Here is a 24,072-nt window from a genome sequence, read left to right as displayed (position 1 = left end):
CCTGCTTTCAGCTAAATCAATTGCACAAAAAATCAAGCCATTCTCCAATTGATAAATGGGCAAGGGACATGGATAGGCAGTTTTCAGATAAAGAAATCAAAACTATTAACAAGCACATGAAGAAGTTCTCTACATCTCTTATAATCAGAGAGATGCAAATCAAAACAACTCTGAGGTATCACCTCACACCTAGCAGATTGGCTAACATAACAGCAAAGGAAAGTAATGAATGCTGGAGGGCATGTGGCAAAGTGGGGACATTAATTCATTGCTGGTGGAGTTGTGAACTGGTCCAACCATTCTGGAGGGCAATTTGGAACTATGCACAAAGGGCGATAAAAGAATGTCTACCCTTTGATCCAGCCATAGCACTGCTGGGTCTGTACCCCAAAGAGATAATGGACAAAAAGACTTGTACAAAAATATTCATAGCTGCGCTCTTCGTGGTGGCCAAAAATTGGAAAATGAGGAGATGCCCATCAATTGGGGAATGGCTGAACAAACTGTGGTATATGTTGGTGATGGAATATTATTGTGCAAAAAGGAATAATAAAGTGGAGGAATTCCATGGAGACTGGAACAACCTCCAGGAAGTGATAGGAGCAGAACCAGGAGAACATTGTACACAGAAACTAATACACTGTGGTATAATCGAACGTAATGGACTTCTCCATTGGTGGAGGTGTAATGTCCCTGAACAATCTGCAGGGATCTAGGAGAAAAAACACTATCCATAAGCAAAGGACAAACTGTGGGAGTAGAAACACCGAGGAAAAGCAACTGCCTGACTATAGCGGTTGAGGGGACATGACAGAGGAGAGACTCTAAACGAACACTCTAATGCAAATATTAACAACATGGCAATGGGTTCGAATCAAGAACACATGTGATACCCAGTGGAATCACGCGTCGGCTATGGGGGGTGAGGGGGGAGGAAAAGAAAATGATCTTTGTCTTTAATGAATAATGCATGGAAATGATAAAATAAAATACTATAAAAATTTTTTTAAATGACATCACCACTAGTGATGTCTTTTGACTTTGAATAAATTGGATTTAAGTTATGCAAAGTTGTAAAAAAAAATACTATATGCCTCAGTTTCCTAATCTGTAAAATGAACTCAGTCTTTCAGACTCGAGACCAGGTACTCATTCCACTGAGCCATCCAACTGCCCCTCATCTGTAAAATGAGCTGGAATGTAAAATGAGAAGGAAATGGCAAACCATCTCCAGTCTCTTTATCAAGAAAACCCAAAGAATGAAGAGTCAGATTTAACTGAAATGACCCAGCACAACAACCTTCCTTCCAAATCTCTCTCCCAGAAAGTTTGGTATAAATCCTCTTTCCTTCTACATTCTCTTAAGTCTTTTCTTCAACAGATTAAACACAGGATCACAGAGTTAGAGCTAGAAGGAACTTCAGAGATTTCCCCAATATCTTCAAATATTTTCTCAAGTGACATTCAAATCCCCTCATCGCTCCAGTTGCCAAAAAAATCCATCATTCAGATCTGGCTGCGCATCTCAGTCTCCTCTCCACCTGGAGCACTCCACAACAATCTGGAGTGGCTCTGTTGGTATTCCCCTGTTACTCTATGTTCTAATGTGCCTAGCTGAAGCAAAGGCCTAAAGACATGCAAAGATAGATGGATGGCTGGATTGGTCAAATGTTATAACATACTAAAGTAACAAATTGTATGCTAATAGACTAACTTTTGGAGTAATGCTTGATTAGGCTAAACTACACATCTAAGAATTCCCTAAATACCTTGCTTGAGGCAAAATGTGTTGGTTTTTCCCTACAACTCTCTTTTGCCTCTTCTGAATCAGCCCCTGTGATCTCATAATCCCTGCCCCATGGAGCCAAGAATAAATTACATAAATGGAAAAAAAAAGATAATCCCTGCTTTCAAGGAGTTCATGATCCAATGGATGGATCCACATGCAAACAATCATACAAATAAGACATATATAGGGTAACTTGGTGGTAGTCTTGGAAGGAAGGCACTAGGATTAAGATGAATTGGAAAAAAACTTCCTGCAGAAGGTGAGACTTCAGCTAAGAAATCAGGGGGTGGAGTTGAGGAAGAAAAGAATTCCAGGCATGATGGACTACCAGTGAAAATGCAGTCAGGAGATGGAATGTCATGTGTAAAGAAGAGCAAAGATGTCACCTTTACTGTATAGTAGAATACAGGGAGTGGAATAAGGTAGAAGAAGATAGGTAAGGGAAAAATGGGCCAGGCCAAGGTGTAATAGATATTATAAAAGTATTATTATAGAGGAGATATTTCATAGGTAAACTCCACAAGACTCAGAAACAGATTAGATTGAGGTTGAGGGAGTGGTATTGAGAGAGAGTGAAGAGACAAAGATGGTACCTACATTGAGAGCCTGTGTGACTGCAAAGTTGGTGGTATCTTCAAGAATAATGGAGAATTTAAGAAGATGGATGGGTTTGAAGAGAAAGATAATGAGTTTAATTCTAAACATATTGAATTTAAGATATCTACTAAACACCAGTTTGAGATATCCAAATGAACAGTCTGGAAATTAAGAGTGAGGTTAGGGCTGGATAAGCACATCAAAGAATCATCTGCATAGAGCTGATAATTGAATCTATGGGAGCTGATGACAACCCCAAGTGAAATAATATAAAGGAAGAAGAGAAGGCCCAGACAGAGCCTTGAGAGTCATTCCACAGTTATCCAGTATGACCTGAAGGAAGTTTCAGTGGTCACAGAAAATGAGTGGTCAGATGGAATGGAGAAGGAAGAGAGATCAGTATCACAAAAAACTCAGAAAAAAGAGTAATAAGGAAAAAAGGGTGATAGATTTCACAAAAAGCTTCTGAGAGGTCAAAAAAAGATAAGGACTGAGAAAAGGCCATTAGATTTAGCAATGGATCACTGATAATTTCGAAGAGAGCATTTTCAGGTGAGTGATTAAGTAGTAGAAGCCAGACTGCAGAGTGAAAGGAGTTAGAAGAAAGAAAACGAAGGGCTCTTTGTAGACCACTTGCTTCAATAGTTTAACCACAAAAGAGAAGAAAAACACAGAATTATAGCCAGCAGAAAAAGACTGATCAAGTAAGGGCTTTTTGAGGGAAAAAGGAATATGGGCATGTTTATAGGCAGCAGAGAATCAATCAGTGGAAAAGGTGAAATTGAAGACTGGTGAGAAAATAGGAATGAAAGGGGGGCAATCTGCAGAAGATAAGATAGTATGGAATATCACTTATGTATATATATCCCAAGGAGAAGAGCCACCTTTTTTAAATAAATAAAATAAATTAATTCCTTTTAGAGCCCAAGAGCAAAGAAACAAAACAAAACCATTTCTTTAGGATGGACTATGGCATGAATATGAGATATTCTTTCTCCATTTATAAAAAAATATAGTTGTTTTTTTTTTACCAATTACATGTAATAAAAAATGTCCAAACAAGTTTTCCTAAGTCTTTCTCCCTTTTTTGATAAAATAACAAATTTATATGCTTACTATTTTGGGAACTAGGCTGATAGTAATATGTGTATACATGTACATATATATTCATATATATGTAAAGATACATATAGGTTGATGGACAAAATGTTAACAATATGGATGGAATTTTTAAAAAAAGATATTTCTTTAGCATGTAGAGGTTATAATAGCAATAATTTGTATAGAACTTTCAGGTTTATGTCCTTTACCTATCTCAAAATATTTTTTTTTGTTTATTAATGGTTTTTTAGAACTATTTATTTATTTTTACATTTTTTTAATTTTGAGTTTCAAATTTTCTCCTTCCATTCCTTCCCTTCCACACCCAATAAGAAAGCAAGCAATATGATATCAATTATACATGCAAAGTCATACAAAAACATATTTCTATATTAGTTGTATTGCAAGAAAAAGCAAGAATCATAAAGGAACTGAAAAAATTGTGCTTTAATCTCCACTCAAAGTTGATCAATTCTCTCTCTGAAAGTGGATAGAATTTTGCATTGTGATTCCTTTGGAATTGTCTTGGATCACTGTATTGATCAGAGGAGCTAAGTCTTTCACAGTTGGTCACCGAACAACATTGCTGTTTCTGTGTATGATGTTCTCCTGGTTCTGCTCATTTCACTTTGTTGGTCCTTTATTTTTTAACATCACAGTCATCTCCTTATCCCACCCACCCCTGTCCCCTGACATTGAACCTTTCATTATACCAGAGAAAATCAGGCAAGCAAAACCAAGCCAATTGACAAAAATGGCCTCATTTGTCATTCTGACCTCAGTCTCCCCACATCCCTATGGAGAGGGGGGAAATATATTTCCTTTTCTCTTCTCTGAAACCACGATAACTCATTGAGATTAATCTAAAATCTACTTCCTTTCATTATTAAAAAAAAAAAAACTTACTTCCCATCTTAGAATCAGTATCCTGTATTGGTTCCAAGGCAGAAGAGGGGTAAGGGCTAGGCAATAGGAGATAAGTGATTTGCCCAAATTTACACATCTTGGAAGTGCCTGAAACCAAATTTGAACCCAGGACATCCCATCTAGGCCTGGATCTCTATCCACTGAGCTACCAGGCTGCCCCCCCTTCGTTATTTCCATTTGCATTATTAGTGGTTTCTCTCTAGTTCTACTATCTCTCCTTCCTTTTTTCTTCTTCCCATCTTTTATTTTCCCACTGGGAAGATTTGCAATCTTCCCAATTTTAATTGAATCCTTATCATTGTAATTGCTTACAGATGATAATATTCTTTTATGATTCATATACCACAAGTTTTTCAGTCACTTTTCAGCAGACGAGCATCCATTTGTTTCTAGTTTTTTGCTATATAACAAAATATAGCTGTATACCTTGTATAAGGTATTTAACATAGAGTGTGTCATAGCAACTCTAGAAAATGTTATAGATGTTGTGATTCCTATTTTATAGATGAGGAAACTAAGCCTCGAGGATGGTTAAATGACTTGTTCATGAACACACAATGAGTAAATATTGGATATAGGGTTTGAACCCAGCTCTTTCCTCATTTAAAGTGCAATTTTCTAACCATTATGTAACACTGCCTCCTAAGAAATATGAGATCAGCATTTCTTTCCCTAAAAAATTTGACTTCTAAAGTTTCCAAAATATGTGATCTCTCCAAGGAAGACACTCTCTAAGGAGTTAGATTATAGCTGGTTGGCCTTCTTAATGTGAGTTGGTATAATAATGAAAATAAATAAGATGGAAGAAGGGAAGAAGCATTTATTAAGTGCTATTGTGTACCAGGCACTGTGCTAATTACTATACAAATATTATCTCATTTAATAATACTGCTAATATTGACAGTATCTGGTTTTTCTGGCTATCATTTTCATTTTTTATGTATTATATTTCATATTCATTTCAAGGAAAGGCTGAATGATGTGCCAAAAAGAATATTAGATTAAAAGACAGTTCAAGGGTTCAAAACTAATTCAGTCATTTTCTGTGTAATCTTGACTAAGACATTTTCTATCACTGGGCCTCAATTTTCTCATCTGTAAAATGATGAGGTTGGGATAGAGAAATTCTAAGGGCCATTCTAGCTCAAAGATTTTATGATGAGACTAATTTCTAGCATTTATATAGCACTTTAAGGTTTGCAAAGCAATTTACAAATATTATCTCATTTTATCCTCACAACATCCTAAGAGGTAAATGCTGTCATTATTCCTATTTTACAGATGAATAAATGGAGGCAAACAGTAGTAATGTGACCTGCCCAGAGCCACACAGCTAGTAAGTGTCTGTGGCCAAATTTTAACTCAGGTCTTCTTGGAGCCAGGCTATGGAACTACCAAGCTGCCTCTAATGATGAGTGGAATAATAAAAAGGCCTTTGGACTGGGGGCAGAAACCTAAAGAGATAAAGTCCTAAATCTTTTACCAGATAGGAGTTCAGCAAATATGTGTTCAATAAAACCACAAAACATTTGGTAGAAAATCAGTAACGTATTGCCCAAAAAGGAGCAGGAGCTCAGAGACTAGTGAGATGATATTGTTGCTTCTCCGTGTGTGCCTTGACTGTGAATGTTCTCTGCCTGTGTGTTCCTCTAATCATTTGGCCTGTCTGTGTGTATTCCCTATACCTGTGCTCTCAAAACATAGTCCTTAGATAGTCTAGTCTGTTTCTACTAATGAGAAAAAGACTCCATTGTTCATTTTTTTTTACAACACTGTCCTATTAAATGGCTTTTAAAAAACGAATCAAGTTCTCTAATTGATAATAAATAAATATATAAGTGGAAGCTTTTGGGCTATAATTCTGAATTAACTATCCAGAGTACCTTAAACCTTCTGGAGATCTTGCATGCAAAAGGAGGTATCCCAGATACTACTTCATGCTATCTTGAAAAGACTGAAAATCTTCACCTTGTCCTCTCCTCAACCTCAGTTTAATTCCTTTGATTCAAAGTTGGCAGCTCTCCTAGACTGTCCCTTTTTTGAAAGATTTGGCTGGCCCATACCAGCTGGGCCCAATTAACATTCCACACTTGTCTCTGCTGTGTTTCTGGTTTCATCCACTTCACCAGGTTTAGACTGAGTCATGGTTAGCCTCTCCACAATAGGGAAACGTTCACCCAAAGCCTTTTCTAATTCACAATAATACAAACAGGCATAACCACTTAACTCTCCACAAAGAGTCAGAGGAAAGCCATTTGTTCCCAGGGCCTTGTGGCATCCCTCATATTACACCATGTGGTCAGGTCAGGCTTCAAAATACTTTAACAATGTGCTCATCCTTGCCTGGAATTTCGTTTACAAGGGACAAAGAATTTGATTCCAGTTATACACATTATGCTTATCTCCCAGCGCTGTTCATTCTAATTTTAGATATAGGTGGGATCCTTTGAGAAGTAATGTTGAAATGATCCTGGGAGATTGGCTCGCCAATAGTCAATTGGCATTGCAGATACTGCTTTCTGGCAAATTGATCAGCCTGGAAGCTGTCTGAACTCAAGTGATTCTTTCCAGTGATTTTGCAGAGTTAAAAATAGCATGTACATGGTTTATAGAGCTACTTCCCCCTTCACTTTACATATGCAAAGGTTATAACTCCAGTCAGTATTTGCTTATACCATGACAGAGACAATGATTGAAAGTCACTGAGATTGCTCAAGGGTAGTTTACATAAAGTCTTTTCCTTCTATAATAGTTGCTCTGGGTCCAATTAATGCCTTGAGCTCAAGTCTCCACTGATGGGCTTAATTGCCCATTACAAGGTTCAGAAGAATTTTTTTTTAAAGGGTCATCTCTTTAGCAGTTAGTTGACTTTTGTCCCATATACTTTCCTTGTTTCTCTTTTCAGGAGTGTTGTTTAAAGGGGAGCAGATGGGCAAAGATAATGATGTGCAGTTGACTCACTGAGTCAAAGAGAATATTAACTTTCTTAATTGAGTAGAAAGAAATCAATTCCTGTCAAAATTTAAATTTATCCCCAAGGCCTACTTTAGGCTTAGGTAAAACAGGCTTCTACTGAGCTCCTCTACTCTCCAAATAGCCTTTTCATTCATTCATTTATTCAAATATTTTCTAAACATATAGCATATTCAAGACAACACAAAGAAAAGAAGAGAACATATTCCCCTGAACTCTTCCTCCAGTCTTCATGTCTGATAGTCCAACCATAGAATTATTTCTTTGGGCTAAGAGACTCTCCTGTGTAGACCACGGTATAATGCAAATATATTCCCTAGAGAAAGAAGAGAGTAGGCTTTTAGTATCCACTAACACATAGCAAGGATTAAGGAAGGAGCCCAAGTTGAATAGGATGGGTAAGTTTTGATAGAGGAAGAAACTATATCAAAGTCAAGATGTACCTCATCAAAAGGGCTAGATCAAATGGGCTCACCTATGGATGAAATGGGTAGAGGTGACCTTGGACAGAGCTCTGGATGCCATGAAATGGTACTCCTAGAAGAGAAGGTCAGAAGGCATTGAAGACAAATTTTACACACTATGATTTTATCTGGAGCTGACCCCATTTCTCTCCCCTTTGATCACCTCAGTGCAGAGAGAAGGCAACTCTCTCCCACACCTTGATACTACTCTTCACACACTTCCCATTCCAGACACAATGGCGTACTTGCTGTTTACTAGCCTGACTTTCTATTTCCTGACTCCATGTGTTGTTCAAGTTGTCCCCCATTCCTAGAAAAGACTGCTTCCTTACCTCAGTTTCTTAGAATCCTGAGTTCCATTCACCTCTTATGAGAAGCCTTTCCTAATCCCTTCTCATTAACAATCGTTCCCTCCTTAAATTTTAATGAACATATATTTATTTTTTATGCGCTGGTTTCCTTGAAAGATGGATCCAACCCAAACAGTGTCCTCAGGACCTTATAGTGACTGGGGTGATTGAGTCTATTGATCAAAACACTTTACCCCATTTAAGTAAATGATAAGATGTCTAGTCAATCCATCATAGGTTTTTGACAAAGTACAAACACATCCTTAAAAATGGAGTGACACTGCACAAGAATCATTTTTGGCTTGGCCAAGGAAACCTGGACACATCCCTGGGTCTTGTCTATAAATCTTCGATCTGGTTGGAATCAGAGTCATTCCAAAAATTGGAGAGAGCATGGTGTTCCTAGTAAAACTCCTGAAATGGAACCATCTGGAGTAGGGAGTGGGGAACAAGAGAACTCATTGTTAGCCTTGGAGCTCTTCCCTCTCCCCTATATTCTTTGGCTAAAAGAACACCCCATAAGCTTCAAAGTATCAAGAAGATTTTGAACATCCTATCTTCCCATCATTGTTCTAGTGGAATCTCTTGATCAATTGATAACAGTGGCTATATTGGGAGGCAAGAGGCAAATAAAATGTATATCCATGGCTCCATGAGAAATCTAGCAAAGAAACTACATCATGACCAAGAAGAACTTCTTGAATAACCATGAGATTACCAATGACCTTTTTGCCTTCTGTGTGTTCTAAACTTAAGCCCACTTTCCCCTGGATTTTGTATGTATTTATGGGCAAAGGTGTCACAGACTTTTGGAGTGGATGTTTTCTATATACTCTTCTTCCCATACCACCTTAGTAAATTCCCCTTTTAAAAATCTATTTAAGGTTGACAAACTATAATGACTGTCAAAGAATAATTTGGGGGGTGGAGAGGGGGAGGGGTTAGCACATAAGTGAAGGCTTGAGTTGAAGGCATTAGAAATCAGCATCACCATCTTAACTTGCTAAAGGTACCTCTAGAAACCTAAGAGGGAGACATGATCTTGTTTGAGGATCTGCGACTTCTGTGAAACTGAGAGTTGGGAAAATGTTCTCAAAGCTTATACAGTCTTTATAAAATTGACATGTTTACACCAGTTTTCATACCTTTATTCCTATTGTTCCTTTGAATTAGAATGTTTTTCTTCTTTTCAGGCAATCTATATCTTAACAATTCTTCCATGGGACAGCTCAAAGCTTCATTTTCTTCAGGAAACTTTTCTAGACTATCTCATTAGATACTAATCTCTCCTCTGAATTCTATTTTTTAAAATTGTATTTATTTAATTGATTAATTTAGAATGTTTTCCCATGGTTACATAATTTATGCTTTTTTTCCCTCCCTCCCTCCTGTAGCCAATGAGCAATTCCACTGGGTTTTACATGTATCATTGGTCAAGACCTATTTCCATATTATTTATAATTGCACTAGTGTGATCATTTAGAGTCTGCATCCCCAATCATATCCCCATCCAGCCATGTGATCAAGCAGTTGTTTTTCTTCTGTGTTTCTACTCCCACAGTTCTTCCTCTGAATATGGATAGCATTCTTTCTCATAAGTCTCTCAGAATTGTCCTGGATCTTTGCATTGCTGCTAGTAGTCCTCTGAATTCTAGTAACACTAAAGGGTAGTGAAAAGAATAATGAGTTTCAGATTTAGAAGCCCGTATTTGAATTCCAGCTATGTTCCTGGGCAGTTAAGGAATTTTGGGCAAATCATTTTAGCTTCATTAGGCAAACTAAGGGGATTGATTAAATTACTTCTAAATCCTCTATAAATGAAGTGCCAGCATCATATATATGGTCTTATTCACCATCAAATTCACGTATTTGAGTCTTAACTTCTCAAACTAGACTGTAAAGGTCCAAAGGACAAATGTCTTATCTTGCCCCAAACAGAGTTGTGCATAGAATAAGTGCTTATTAAAAATTTAATGAGCAACAGATTGATTCATTTCTGTATTGTCATTTTATCCTAAGGATTATAAGGATGACATTAGAAAATAAGTATTGTTTTATTAGTTTAGAGATAAGAAGTAAAGTGGCTGGCTTGAGAAAAGAACTGGAGTTTGAAGCAGATCTGAGAGAGCACATTGATTTCAGATGTTGACAGTTATAACCATTTTTCTGTGTCAGTTACTCTCTCTGGCACTTGGGAAGTTGGTCTCTGGCAGTTGGCAGAGACATACACTTGGAAACTCTCTCAGGGCTGGAGGAGGTAACATCTTTGCCTCTCTCTGTCTGAGGGAAAGACCTGAAGGAGCTCAGTATTTTCCTTTCCCAACTGGGGAAACACTATTGAATATCTATTGTGGTTTTTACAGATTGTTTAACGCTGAGAAGACCCAAAAAAAACCCTGGTCTTTGGTTTGGACTCTGAGTCTTGACTCAGAGTCCTAACATGATTCTTGTTGAGACTCAACCAGCTAGCCTTTGCTGTTTTATAATTTGAGGCAAAGTTAAGAATTATAAGAATAATAGTGGTAGTTTTTATTTAGATAGTATAGATTTGTGTTAGTCAGATTAGGGAGGAGTAGTGTAGCCTGTGAAACATAGGAGAAGCAATTCCTTGTGGAACCAGGGAAGTTTATTTGGATGTTTAGAATCCCTTAGAGTTAGAAATCCTTCTTTATCCTTATATATTTCAATAAATATTTTATTTTTATAATAAGAGTTTCTTTAGCATTCTTGTACCTGGTCAAGAAGTGAAGTTCATATTTGAGCTTCACTTCATCACTGAGTATACTTTTGATTACACCTATCAAAAGTATCTGAACAGTTTTGAACCCATATTAAACAGTTTTCCCATTTAATATTTTATTTTTATAACTCACCAATTTATTTTTACAGGATATAGGTAATTTTTTCTGGTAGCTCAATCATGGAATTGTTAAACATGGTGGCCATCAAGTTGAGAATTCCCTTAAGAGAGATAATACCCCTTAGGATGAATACTTGGGCTTCAGCAATCCCATAAAAGTAGTCTTCTCACAGCAGCATGAAGGACTTTTTCTTGATCAGAATTTGAAGTTGTCTCAGATCTTCATCTCCTTGGAGTGCCAGTCCTCATCCTCAACAAAATTTAGTTGAAATGTGTGTCTTGGTGTTTCTAACCTCCCCATTCTTCACTTTTGCAGCCTTTTTTCTCTTTATGCCCACTTCTGACATCTAGTGCCCCCAGATTCACTTCCCCATCCAAACCTGCAGACATATTTTTCCTTCACACTGAGGTGGCATGACTAAAGACAACTTAAAGCATGACCCTCTCCCACAGGGATCCATAGCTTAGCAGGGATAAGTTTTAAGCTAAAGGGATAGAGCTCTGTCAATGGAATTTCATGTAGGATCTAGGGGTCTGGGGAAGCTTTGAGAGGAAATTTGTCCTTCCCAGTGCCTTTGAAAATCACATCAGGCATGCAGGTAGTGTTCTACCTTCTATTCTAAAGAAAGTTAGCTCTGTCTAGGATAAATAAGGGGTTTTCTTCTTTGGATGTTGATTTGAAATGAGAGAGAGAAGCAACAATGTGACCAATGACTCTTTTTTTGTAAGTAGCCAAAGTCCAGATGGATTCACAAGTGACTTATACCAAACATTTAAAGATCAATTAATCCCAATACTATATAAACTATTTGGCCAAAGGAATCCTACCAAATTCCTTTTTTTTTTTTATAAACCCTTACCTTCTGTCTTGGAGTCAATACTGTGTATTGGCTCCAAGGCAGAAGAGTGGTAAGGGCTAGGCAATGGGGGTCAAGTGACTTGCCCAGGGTCACACAGCTGGGAAGTGTCTGAGGCCAGATTTGAACCTAGGACCTCCCGTCTCTAGGCTTGGCTCTCAATCCACTGAGCTACCCAGCTGCCCCCCCAAATTCCTTTTATGACCCAAATATGGTGCTGATACCAAAGACAGGAATTCCAAAAACAGAAAGAAAATTACGGACAATTTTCCTTAATGAACATTGATGTAAAAATGTAAATAAAATACTAGCAAACAGACTACAATATTTAAAAAGGATCGTTCACCACAACTGGGCAGGATTTATACCAGGAATTCAGTGATGAGTCAATATTAGGAAAACTATCAGCATAACTGCAAGTAGCCAAAGGGTTGGGGACCAGGGGTCTTACATCCCCTGCAGCCCTGCAATCAATGCAAGAGCTGGACACATAGCAGGCACTTGATAAATAGTTGTTCAGGGTGAGTTGCTCTATATGTAAGCAGAGCCCTTAATGATTTGTAGATCTTTGGACAAGCCCAAGGAGACTAGTTTACATGTAATTTGCTAATTAAATATATGCTCTTTTGCATCATTTCCTTCCCATTCTCCTAAATAGTTAGAAACTAAGCTATTCCAAATCTATAATACCAAAAGATGTATGACTCAATCTAACCACTATTCTCTATTTTTATCCATCTATGTTATCGGGATTCTCTCCTCCTCCTTTTCTAACTTTAATTGCTGATAGTTCATTTTGTTCCAACTCCAATAAATCTCTTCCTCCAGCTTACACATAGCCCTATATACAAGGCCATGTATTGAGTTTTGTAAAAATTAAATTATATCTCTAATAATATAAATATTATATTTTATGAGGTTTATTAAGGATCATTAGAAATCAAGGAACAAAGAGGATACAAAGTAAAACCCATGTGCCCATGGCTGATTAGCCTGTTTAAAATCCCCGCACTTAGCTTAGCACTATACTTGCTACATCATTGGAAAGGAAGAGAGCGTTACTGCCAGTTAAATTACCAATAGTGATCTGGCCAACGTGTATACTCAGGAGAGATTATAGGGAATTCTGGGAAATACCAAGGACTTCTGGGGATTGAAGTCTAGGGTTCAAAATCTCCATTTATACAATATGAGTCGGGACTATATGTCCCATGATACTTTGGAACCAGTAAGATGCTTCCTCTTCCCCCATTCTCATTGGGAAGCTATCCTCTTAGAAATACAAATGTAGTTAATTGTTCTTTGTTTTTGGTGGGTGTGGGTGTGGGTGTGGGTTTAAATAGACATTAGAAAATTTAAATAAGACAGAAAGAGACATGGAGGCAATAGAGACAGCCATAATGACTGAATATAAAGTAACATGCAGCAGAGATGGGAATAGTTCACTAGCCTGCAGTCAAAAGCAGATGTGCCAGACCTATTGGGTGGCCTGAATATTGTTGATCAGGACACATGAGCATGGTAGAATAAAAAGCATCTTAGAGTATTTGACCAGTGGGGGAATGAGTTCACATTACTCTGTCCAATGAGAACAAAGGGGAATTTCAAGCAGATATGCCTGTTAGCAAGTTAACTGGGATAAATAACTGATATAATAAATGACCATTTCTACTCAAATGATTCTCAAATCTACATATGCAGTATCCCTGTTCTCTCTCCTGAGCTCTAGTCCCTCATCACCAACTGTCCTTTGGACCTTTCCCACTGGGTATTCAAAAGGCATCTTAAATATAATATATCCAAAACGGAAATCTTTCCTCCCAAAATTATATATCTTCCAAACTTCCTTTTTTTTTTTGTCAAGGCTACAACGACATTTCTAGTTACCCATGGTCATCTTGGACTCTTTAATCTCCTTCATCTCCATCGTCAATCAATCAGTTGTCAAGTTTGGTTGCTATCTCTAAAACATCCCCCCATATACAAATGACCATTATCAATACACTGCTCAAAAAACTTCAGTAGCCCCCCATTACTTCTAGGATGAGATGCAAATTCCTCTATTTGGCCTTTAAAGCCCTTCAAAACCTGGCTCCAAATTACCTTTCCAAGCTTATTAAATACAATTCCCTTTCATGTATATTCTGGTCCAAACAAACTGGCTTCTTGATATATCTCAGATGTGACATTCTTAGTCCCATCTCCATTTGCCTTTGTATAGGCAAAATCCCTCATGGCTGGAATGCATTTCTACATCACTTTTTGCCTCTCAGTGTCCCTAGCTTCTTTAAAAGATTAGTTCAAATGTACCCTTACACATGAGCCCTTTCCTGATCCTTCCTTAATGCCTCCCTCACTCTGAAATTACCTTGTATCCATTTTATAAGGTCAGTGTTATGGGCATGGAAGGATACCCTTTTGGGTTCGGGAAGGATGCCTTTTGCAAGCATGCAATGACTCCAAAACTTAGCTTAAAAACAAAAGAGATTTATTAATTTAGAAAGTAATGTTGAGAGTGGCCAGGAGGATGGCAAGGTAGAACAGCAAGGTGGGGAGCAGTTCCCTGGGAGGACAGCATGAAAGGAAAGGCTGTTCCCTCATGGGGACAGCATGGATGGAGAGGCTGTCCCCCAGACGACATCAGTTCTGGGGATTTTATACATTCTTCACAACAGTTAGTCATTCAGGCATGAGGTGGGGTGATCATACTGGGGACATAAAGATTCCTTAGTTTTAGGGGACAAACAGATGTCCCGATAGGATTGAGGTGTGGTCTGAAGGTGCATCTTTCTGTCCATTTAGAAGCCGATCAAAGGAAGATAGTCATCTCAGGACTCTAGGTGGGGTCATTGGGTGTTTTTAGTCTCAAGAGTCAGAAAAAACAAGGGAGTTCCCTTGACAATAGTTCGCCTGGGTTTCTGGGGTACACTGCCCATGTCAGTCAGTAATTTAGGACTGCACTAAGACTTTTGGGAAAGCCTTTATTTTGTATCTACTTCTATATGTACAAGTCATTTTTCTCCAGTAAAATGGAAGCTCTTTGAAGTCACAGATCTTTTCATTTTTGTCTTTGTATCCCCAATGCGCAACATAGTACCTAGTCCATATTAGTTGTTTAATAAGTGCTTGTCTATAAAGTGATAATCTCCACCCTTGTAATGTGTTTAGATAAGAGGTTTATTTTAAGCAAATGAACTTCCTGGCTTTTCCTTCTGAAGCTTTGGAGCTCAGACAGAGTGAATAGAAAGTGGGGCCTAACTCAGGGTAGATGGGTAGAGTTTGAGATCTGATGCAGTTCTCATTAGTGTGGCTGTTCTTACCAATGTAGTTCCTTATCTCCTAATAGTTGCTATAGTGCAAACTGCCTTTCTTTCTTCACTATTGATATGAAGTGTGAGTGATTTGGAACAGCATTCTGGGTCTAGCTAAGCAAGAGGAGTTTCCTGTGGAACTAGGTCAGGGATGTGCCAGTTCCGACTGGCACAGGAGAGCTGATTTTGATGAGACCTTTTACAATGTAAGCATTTATATCTTCGAAATGGGTAAGCTACAAACCAGGGCTTGATTTATTGTTTTGTTGATTGCCTAAATTTAAGAAAGTGATAGAGATAAATATCAACAATGCAGATTAAATTTAAAAGTGTGCCATGGGTATATTTCTTTCTGGGAGAGCTGGCTATTAAAAATCCTTCACCCTTAATCAATACATCCTTGAACAGAGGTAAAACCAAAGACTGAAAAAGAACCCTATGTAAAGATTAGGAGTAACAGAGAGGAAAAAAAATGTAGAGAGCTATGCAATTGAATATATACCTGTAGGCTATGTCCCATTCTTTGGATCTCTTTCTTCTATACAGGACAATTGTTGTATTTGGGAAGAACCTGATCTACATGTAGGAATATGTTTGTTTTCTTTTTTTAACATTTTGTGGAATTTTGCAAGCTTTTGAGCAAGCAGATGAAGACCCACTCAAGAACTTTTTTTATCATCATCTTTCCCTAGGCTAAAATTGACAGATTGATAGCTGAAAGTGTGTTTTGGGGTTTGGGTTTTTTTTTTTTGTTGCATTGTTAGTTCCTGCTGAAAATCTGAACAGAACTACTATGTTTCATTATACCTCATATCTTATGCCTTGTTTCATTATACCTTGTTTGTCAAGTACCACTCTAGAGTGATCTCGTGTTATGGAAATGTTTCTAATCATAAAGGGTGTTGAATTGGTAGAGTACATGTGATTAAGAATTGAAATTTCTTGTTCTGTTAAATAGATCTATTGCAAGCAATGACTAGACAATCAATGGAAAGTTATTGTATGTTTGTGGGAATAGAAGGAATCCCATCAATCAATGTTCAAAGAAAGATAGTGTATTGTAAGTGTTAACTATGTGCCAGGCACTGTGCTAAGCTCTGAGAATGCTGAGGAATCAAGAAGACCCTCCTCCAACATTTACCAGCCCATCTGACCTCTCTTAGTCTCATCTGTAAAATGGGGGTAATAGTAGCATTCACCCCCCAAGGTTGTTGTGAGGATAAAACGAGGTGATGTTTGGAAAGTGCTGGCTATTTTTAATAAACCAAGATAGTTTGTTTTCTTAAGGAACTTATATTCTTATATATTGAAGACAAAACATAAAGAGAAACCAGAAAGGGGGGAGGAAAGGGTATGTGTGGAGGACACACAGCTGGTGTGGAGGTGGAGCAACCTGGAGAGGGGGCAGGAATTGAAGTGAACAGTGCTCCTGGGGCTTCTCAAGATATGACAGTTCCAAAGCATATTCATTAATCATTAAAGACCCCTTTGTGGTAGAATCATGTCAGGCTATCTATTGAATTCCATGAAGAAGTTAGAGAATGGACTTCATATAGTATGGTCAGGATGGGGAAATGTCAGGAACTGGAGGGGCTGCCCAGTAATAAAGCCAGAACTAAAACTGGGCTCTGCCAATTTATCCATACATAAATGACCTCCAGTATTCACAATAAGAAAAAGTTTGGAAAAGCTGCCTAGAAATTAGTTATCCCTTCCTAGGGATCTAGTAACTAAAAAGAGGCCCTGGAAGGGGGAGTTTAAAACCTTCCTTGGGAGGGAAAGATTAATTAAAGATAAGGCAAAATATCTGTTAGAGAAAAAAATCAATATTTCTGAGAACAATGGAAGCTGGGAATGGAGGGCAACTTGTTAGCTAGACAGTGTTAATGGGAGGAATTTGCTGAGGGAAGAGCCTTCTCTGGAGATCATTTGCATGTACCCATCTGAGGGAGAAACTATTTGAATCCTAGATAGAATATGCTACTAAAATGCTACAGCTGCGTCAGGGCTCTTATAGAGCCAATTCAAGATGTCAATGGAAAGCCTTAGGGGACTTGCATTTCATCTCACATTTGCCCAGAAAAATGTGTAGTTCCAAGGGCATATTCTGAGGCTGGAATGCTTGAAGAGACTGGATGGACAATTTAATGGAACAAAGTATTACGAGAAAGATTGTTTAGTTTCCTTAATACGTTTCAACTTGATAGTGAGAATCTTTCAGGCGTTATTTTATCTATGGAAAGCTTCTGCAGAGCCAAGTGGTCAAAGGAGGAGTGGGTAATGAGATGAATGGCATCAGATTTAGACATTTAATGAAACACCCAAAGTCATGGAGCTGCCTATCAATGTTTAATCAAAAAGAAGATATAGCTAGTCAAGGGCATAGAGAAAATTGAAATGAGTTCAATTAAAGAGAGAAGTGAGAGAGAAGTAAAAATCATTTAAACTGGTTCCAATAAAATAAGAACCCACTATGGGCCAATCAGACTCTACATCAGGAATTCTAGACAAGTCTGCTGGCAGAAGACACAAGAAAATTGCTCCTTCTAGATGGAAAAAACAATTAAAGGACTTGGGACCAAAGGGTACATAATCCTGTTGGAAAAAAAAAATACTTACAAAGTACAAGCAAAGAGTTACACTCTAATTACACTCTAATTTGTTACAAATGTGAAGTAGCCTGCCTGCCACACACAAGCTAAGTCTATATGATCAGAGAGTGAAACAATTTATCAAAGGCCAAATTCCACTGAACTCCATTCAGGAAACAGTAATAGCCCTCGGAAAGTGAGCTAAGTGGTATAGTAGAGTGCAGAGGCCGAAGTCAGGAAGACTCATCTTCCTGAGTTTAAAGGTGGCCTCAGGCACTTACTATGTGACCCTGGGCAAGTCACTTAACCCTGTTTGTTTCAGTTTCCTCATCTAATGAACTGGAGACAGAAATGGCAAATCACTCCAATACCTTTGCCAAAAAAACCTCAAATGGGGTCACAAAGAGTCAGATGTGTCTGAAATGACTGAACAACCGTAGGGTAAGAGAGAACCCTGGCTCACCATGTGTGTCCCCTCACTCCACTTCCCTACTGCCCCCATTCAATAAGCTCCAGTATTTTCTTTTACCTCCAGGACTAATTATAAATACGTTTTATTTAGCGTTTAAAACCTGTTCCCTCTTCCTCTTTGCCTACTGGCTTTCCTACCTTTGTTCAAGACTCTATCCCTAGTAGGTTTTAAGCTCTTTTAGAGAAGGGATTGTCTTTTGCTTCTCTTTGTATCCCCAGAGCTTAGCATATTGCCTGGCACATAGATTCTTAATAAATGTTTATTGAATTTTGATTTTGAACTGAAATAGTGAAAGATTTCTTCTTTCCTTTTCTTCCTTTCCTCCCTAACTTTTGCACTAGCATGAGATGTGCCTTACTTATGAGATTTTGTTTTATCCTAGTTTCAATTAATAAATATTTATTTTCTCTAACCTTCCGTTACCACTATATGCATCTTGTGAATGAGACAGTTTTCATGTACTTGAATAACATTTGTTTGATGCTATGTGTAAGGAGCTCTCTTCTTCTAGGCTAAATTTTTGAGTAAAACCTGTAGATTGTGGATCTTTATGTGATACTCAAGGAGATTAATAAGAATAGTTTGTGGCTACAAAATGCAGCTTTGGTCTTAATGGACAATATAATGATAAAACGACCTAAAAGCTTTATGGCCTTCTAATTTTTGTCTCAGGAGTACTTCCTCCCTCCACTGTCTGGTGTAAGGCAGGGGGCTCCTCTGTGGCATGAGGTTGCAATTTGGGCACTCAGTCTCTTCCTCTTTTTCTTTAAAGAAAAAAAAATCTCTGTTATATGGAATAGCTTTGGGGAGTAGTAAGGAGGGACATGGGGGAAACATAAGCAATATAAAACAAAAGATAGCAATGAAAATTATAATAGTAGCAAAGGCAGCCCTGGAGAAGAAAGAAATCAAATAGAAGCAACCTTAATGGAGGTTGTGCCATGAACCCTGTGCAGGAAGAACAAGCGCATTAGGGGCTAATTTTATTTATAAGAGGTTTGGCAGTCTATTGGTAGCAGTAGGCAGAACCAACCTTCTCTAACCTATAACGAATCTGGAAAGTGGTAAGGAGTGCCCAAATCATGCGAGGATCACTGGGGACCTAGGTCTGGGGAACTGCCTATCCACCATGTGTAAAGAAGGTAGTGCAAAGCATGTCGTCTTATCTTACAGGGAAACTAAAGGTGAAAGATGGTGACCTGTTCAAAGTCATATAACAAGTCTCAAATAGCAGGGAGAAGAATCTGGACCACCCTTTAAAAACAAAAACAAAACCTTACCTTCTGGATTAGAATCAATAACTGAACAACAGTAGAGTAAGAGAGAACCCTGGCTCACCATGTGTGTCCCCTCACTCCACTTCCCTACTGCCCCCATTCAATAAGCTCCAGTATTTTCTTTTACCTCCAGGACTAATTATAAATACGTTTTATTTAGCATTTAAAACCTATCCCCTCTTCCTCTTTGCCTACTGGCTTTCCTGGCTTCCAAAGCACAAGAGAGAGAAGGGCTAGGCAAAGGAGATTAAATGACTTGCTCAGAAGTGTCTGAAGTCAAATTTGAACCCAGGATTCCCCATCTCTAAACCTGGCTCTCAATATACCGAGCTACTTAGCTGCCCCCAACTACTTCTTCTTTCTTTTCTTTCTTTCTTTCTTTCTTTGGTCAGAAGTCCTCTTTCCACCAGACTACCAGAACTTGAATTCAGAGATTACTTCTTCAAAACTCCAAAAATGACATAGTATCCACTATACTGTGTTGCCACCTTAACCTTAATCTTAATGTCTCTTTTCTTTGAACTCCTCCTACGAGTGGCATTGCTCCTCTTGCTGTTCAGTTGTTTTGAGTCATGTCTGACTCTTTATGACCCCATTTGGAGTTTTCTTGGCAAAGATACTGGAATGGTTTGCCATTTACTACACTAGCTCATTTTATAGATGAGGAAACAAAGGCAAACAGGGTCACATTTGAACTCAGGAAGATGAGTCTTCCTGCCTGTAGGGAGATACATCCACTGCACCACCTCCATACTCCACTTAGTTTTTCTTAATATACATTGTATTGTTTGTAACTGTAGGATTTAGCTATGGAACCATATTCCAAGCTTCTTGAAAACAATCTTTTTCTCATATCTTCATAGTCCTGAATACATAGTTAAGGTCTAAAAAGAATTCAAAATGAATGCATAAATTAAAAGCATGGATTAAGTGCTTATTGCATGTCAAACACTATACTAAGTAGTGGCAAAATAAATACATATATAGAAGTCTCAACTCTTAATGACCCTACATTATTTTTTAAAAATATCTTTTTATTATGATATTATTTATTGTTTACATTATTCTATATCCCCCTCAACTCTTTCAGTGACAAAATAGTTTCTCTCAGCTACCATCCTGAGAACTGTTAGAAAGTGTTTAGGCATGGAAGCTTTCCTAATTAAAAATCAGAACAGCTAAAATGCCTTCTGCAGACAGCATCTGTATTACTGCAGACTGAGAGGAAGAATTTCATGAATATACTGAAACACTGACATAAGCATCAGACTGTAAAGGCAAAAGTCCTGTTCCAGAACGCACACTTGACATGAATTCTAAAGAAAAAAATTAATGAAAACAGATCCATGGCAAGGAATTTAATCAGGTAATAAGCATTCTATTGTCCCACCACAGCGGGGAAGACACAGTTCAGACTCCTTGCCAATGGTGAAGCATAGGGTTTGTCTCTTGAATTTCTTTTGCTCCAATTCCAAAGGGGCAGGCTACAGATCACTGATACCTCCTGGCATACTGATGGTTGCTAAAGATTCTTGCTGTAATTCTAAAATAATCACTCTATGTCCTGGCCATACTGGACACCCTTCTCCCATCTTCCCTGCTTCTCTCTGCTGCTGGCTTTTATCTATTCTCTTTATACTTAGCTACTGTCCTCTTCCATGTCTGGCTCTCTGCTAGCTAATTTTTGCTGCAGGTAGATACTCTGCCTTTCTTCCACGTCAATGCCCACCTAATGCAATCCTGTAAAAGGATACCTCAGAGCTTTCTCTAGTGAACAGCAGCTCTACTAATTTCAGAATTGGGGGCAAATTGAGGGTCCATTAAAGAGCAAAGACAACTTCTGCCCATATTACATCTGTATTTCTCTAAACACTTAGTATGCATTGCATTGCTCACAGTAAGTGCTCAGTAAATATTTGGTGAATAGAATGAATAAGTGATTAGTCTAAGGTCAAACAGCTTGTCATTGGCAGAACTGGTCTTAGAATTCCAGTCTTTCAACTCTCTGAGGCCAACACTCAATGAACTAACCCTAAAATTCACTAAACCGTGATATACTTCCAGGAGTCATGGTTTCATTAGTACAGCTATTCTCCTTACCGATTAATGCAGATAGTAATTCCCCCAACACTTGCTAAACCATTTTCAAGAATTTTCGTAGTCAAAAAAGTTGATCACTGTGTGGACAGCTTTCTGATGTCTGATGGATGAAGAATGAAGATTGAGGCTTATTCTTTTGGAGGTGGCTAATGTAGGAATTTGTTTTTGTTTGACTATTCGCATTTGTAATGGGCTTTGCTTTTCCTTGCTTTTGAGGGGAAGGGGAAAATAAAAGGAAGATAATTTAGAGCTGAAAATAATATTTAACTTTAAATATTGAATAAAGTTTAAAAAGGGAAGAAAATGCAGGCTCACTACCCATAATAAATTATAAGAGTAGGGCTAGAATAAAAGAAACTATTGTAGATTATTTTTGAGTAAATTATTGCTGATTTAACATATACAGGCAATTAAATAGCATGAGAGTAAAGAATATAGGAAGGATCCCTAGCTTTTTTTTTTTATGGCACAACTTTTAGTTTCCCTGAAAATTTGACTTCAGTGGTTGGGACTTGTAAGCAAGAATATGGTGATGAGAGAAGGAAGTAAAGTGCTTGTAAATAAATCATGGGAATACAGCAAACAAATAGTTACTATTGTTGCCTTCTTATGGCTGGAAATCCTTCTTGAAGAAGGGTGGTTTGGAGACTCTTAAATTACAATAATCTCAGAAATATCAGAAATGTTTTTTCAATCAAATTTTCCATCATTCTATATAAGAAATAAAAGGGGGAAAAGCCTTCTATTCAAATCACAACTTGGAACCATCTAGGCAGAGACAGTTCCTTTGAAGGAATAAATATGAAATTGGATGGATTCAGAGTCTGTGATCTTACATCTGAACTTCCAAAATGATTCAGTCTTTTTTTTTTCTCTATTCACCTCCAGCTGAGAAACTGGATGGTGGCAAATGGCTTCACATTTTTGTCTCTCAAAAGATAAACAAGCTATAGAAAGCATTTAAGTCAAAGCAAGACTATACTACACAAAGGACAATTTTACAGACAAGCAATGGCTTTTTTGGTTGGTTTGTTTGTTTGTTTTTACTAGACCTGCACTTAGCTCTCAATTACATGGTTGGGTCTCCACAGGAGGATTAATTGAGGTAAAATACATTGCTTTTACCTGACTAGCTTCTTTTGACCTGAAATTAAAATTCCCTCCTGCATCCACAAAGTGCTTTGGTAATTACTTGCATTTTACCACAAGCTAAGAGGTGGCCTGTATATTTGTTATAGACTACCCACAGGGCACTCAAGAGAAAGTGCTTTGCATTATCTTAAAAATTGGTTCTGTCTTTCTCTCAGGCTCTTTCTGTTCCCTTTCCATCCACTTACCCACCTTTTCTACCTTGGGGCACTAGATTCAATCCCATTTGACAAGCATTTATTAAAGGTCTTTGTTTATCAGACCCAGTTCTAGGCACTAGAGGTACAAGAGTCCCTGACCCCACAAAACTTACATTTTACTGGGAGGAGCAATACATATGCTGATAATTGAGTATAAAATGTATACATACAAAGTAAGTACAAGATAATTTGGGACACAGGGGTGGAGGAAGAACTAACAATCAGAGAGATCAGGAAGGACCTCAAGGAAAAGGCAGCACCAGATGCTCCCAAATTCCCAGGTGGAGACTTCACCACACTCAAAATTATCCTAAATCAGTCTGTATTGTACCATTCCTTAAAGTCCTAGAATTCTAATGTCTGTCTGAATGAAAGAGTCATCTAGTCCTTTTCAAACACTGTCTTATATAGTCATATGAAGGCCCTAACCAAGATGTAACTTAAGAATTTCTAGACAAAGTGAAATAGAAATGAAAATCTGTGTGACACTATTTCTTGTTGCAGTGACTGTTGTACTCTGGCTTATGACTAGAGAGAGCTACTGCTAGTATGGGACACTTGCTACAGAGATGCTGTTACAGGGGAATGCTGCCACAGGGATACTGCGAAAGGGGAATGCTCTGGGGTTTGCCTACTGATCCCTACAGATGAATGATGGATAAATCTATTTCCTAACCTCCTCCTCCCTTTTCCTCCCTCACTCCCTCCCTTAACCACCCACTTCTGGAAACCTTTTGGCTTTCTCCCTCTCCCCTGAGTGGACTATAAAATACTCTAGTTTTCTTTCTCAGGTAAGGGGTTTATTGTGATAACAGGATGGGAAACTGAGGTAAGAGGGATGAAGGTTTCCCTAAACTACAAGGAGAATTTAGGAAGGTTATGGAAATAATCAGTCTTGTCACAAACTGTGACAGAGAGACAGTTAGAGAGATGTATGGAGGACAACTGTTTAAAATCTTCTTTTTCACAAAGCCACCAAGAAAAGTCTCTCCTTCAGCTTGGCTTTCCTCCAATGCTTGGTCAGTCAAATCTCAAAGACAGCAGAGGTTTCCCT

This window comes from Monodelphis domestica, chromosome 4 (genome assembly GCF_027887165.1).
Source record: "Monodelphis domestica isolate mMonDom1 chromosome 4, mMonDom1.pri, whole genome shotgun sequence".
Taxonomy (NCBI): Eukaryota; Metazoa; Chordata; class Mammalia; order Didelphimorphia; family Didelphidae; genus Monodelphis; species Monodelphis domestica.
The sequence above is the reverse complement of the archived record's forward strand: the minus strand, read 5'-3'. Positions refer to the sequence as shown.